This window comes from Diachasmimorpha longicaudata, unplaced genomic scaffold, assembly GCF_034640455.1.
Source record: "Diachasmimorpha longicaudata isolate KC_UGA_2023 unplaced genomic scaffold, iyDiaLong2 ctg00000224.1, whole genome shotgun sequence".
NCBI classification, from domain to species: domain Eukaryota; kingdom Metazoa; phylum Arthropoda; class Insecta; order Hymenoptera; family Braconidae; genus Diachasmimorpha; species Diachasmimorpha longicaudata.
This window is the reverse complement of record NW_026974012.1, coordinates 7,839-10,000: the sequence shown is the minus strand read 5'-3', so window position 1 is coordinate 10,000 and position 2,162 is coordinate 7,839. Positions and strand designations below refer to the sequence as shown.

The window sequence follows — 2,162 nt, the reverse complement described above, 5'->3', positions numbered from 1 at the left end:
CGGCATGTACTGAGACATGCATGGCTTAATCTTTGAGACAAGCATATCACTACTGGCAGGATCAACCAGGGAGCTTCGATTTTTTTTCTTTTAAAATATGAAACTCTTTTCATTTTATTAGGTGTTGATATAACACATTTTTTAAATTAAATGTGCAACACATTTTATTTTGTATTTGTTTTATTAACATTAAATACATTTTGAGGTGTTTTGCTGATTTTAATTTCAAACACTTTCCTCTCATCCACATTTGTAAATGTGAAAACATTCATCGTTAGATTTTTAAACGACATGGTTATAAGAAATAACTTTTTTCATTTTGACAACTTTATAATTTTACTTGGAGTGAAGTAAGTTAACGCTCTGTTAAAAAAAAAATGAGTGAAAAAGTAATAATATTATATCCTTTTACACACGAAATATCAAACGCCGTAGCGCGTACCACATAGAGAGTCATTCTGTCTTCGACTTGGACTCGTGGCAATGCTGTGCTATACTATAAGCGAAGTATACTTGGGTATGGGAAGCGAAGCCATTGCCCGACCTAGTATAAAACACGTGCATCAAGAGTCCCGCGTACTTGTACCTGTAGGTCCACTTCGACCGCCTGAACATAGAATATATTGCCCGTTCCATGATTACATTGTCAACCTTTATATGAATAAATATTGAATAATAAATTAATTATATATAAAAGGGAATTTATTATAATTGTGTGCATTCAATTATATACAAATATATATTTTTTTTTAATTAAAAATCCTGTGATGCTATTTTTGCATACCAACAAAAATAGCATCAACATTTAAGTCATCATTAAAAATTAATAATATCGGTTACTTGATAATTTATACATCAGTTATACAGGTTTTATTTTAATTTTGTACATTTAAATATATGAATATATATTTTTTTCAATTAAAAATTCTGTGATGCTATTTTTGCATACCAACAAAAATAGCATCAACGTTTCAAGTCATCATTAAAAATTAATAATATCGGTTACTTGATAAATTATAAATTAGTTACATAGAATTTATTTTTATTTTAGGCATTCAATTATATATGAATATATATTTTTTTCAATGAAAAATTCTGTGATGCTATTTTTGCATACCAACAAAAATAGCATCAACGTTCCAAGACATTATTGAAAATTAATAATATCGGTTACTTGATAAATTATAAATTAGTTACATAGAATTTATTTTTATTTTAGGCATTCAATTATATATGAATATATATTTTTTTCAATGAAAAATTCTGTGATGCTATTTTTGCATACCAACAAAAATAGGATCAACGTTCCAAGACATCATTGAAAATTAATAATATCGGTTACTTGATAAATTATAAATTAGTTACATAGAATTTATTTTTATTTTAGGCATTCAATTATATATGAATATATATTTTTTTCAATGAAAAATTCTGTGATGCTATTTTTGCATACCAACAAAAATAGCATCAACGTTTCAAGTCATCATTAAAAATTAATAATATCGGTTACTTGATAAATTATAAATTAGTTACATAGAATTTATTTTTATTTTAGGCATTCAATTATATATGAATATATATTTTTTTCAATGAAAAATTCTGTGATGCTATTTTTGCATACCAACAAAAATAGCATCAACGTTCCAAGACATTATTGAAAATTAATAATATCGGTTACTTGATAAATTATAAATTAGTTACATAGAATTTATTTTTATTTTAGGCATTCAATTATATATGAATATATATTTTTTTCAATGAAAAATTCTGTGATGCTATTTTTGCATACCAACAAAAATAGGATCAACGTTCCAAGACATCATTGAAAATTAATAATATCGGTTACTTGATAAAATATAAATTAGTTGCATAGAATTTATTTTTATTTTAGGCATTCAATTATATATGAATATATATTTTTTTCAATGAAAAATTCTGTGATGCTATTTTTGCATACCAACAAAAATAGGATCAACGTTCCAAGACATCATTGAAAATTAATAATATCGGTTACTTGATAAAATATAAATTAGTTGTATAGAATTTAGTTTCATTTTATGCATTCAATTATATATGAATATATATTTTTTTTAATTAAAAATTCTGTGATGCTATTTTTGCATACCAACAAAAATAGGATCAACGTTCCAAGACACCACTGA

General features: G+C 24.9%; 1 non-coding gene across 1 annotated transcript in view; it reads right to left on the bottom strand.

The window, feature by feature from the left end:
• LOC135172275 (small subunit ribosomal RNA) overlaps positions 1 to 72 on the bottom strand; it is a 1,921-nt gene extending 1,849 nt beyond the window's left edge. The window contains exon 1 of the ribosomal RNA XR_010300972.1: positions 1 to 72. This exon is cut by the window's left edge and continues 1,849 nt beyond it. This is a non-coding gene — a ribosomal RNA (small subunit ribosomal RNA).
• Between the last annotated feature and the right edge of the window lie 2,090 nt (positions 73 to 2,162).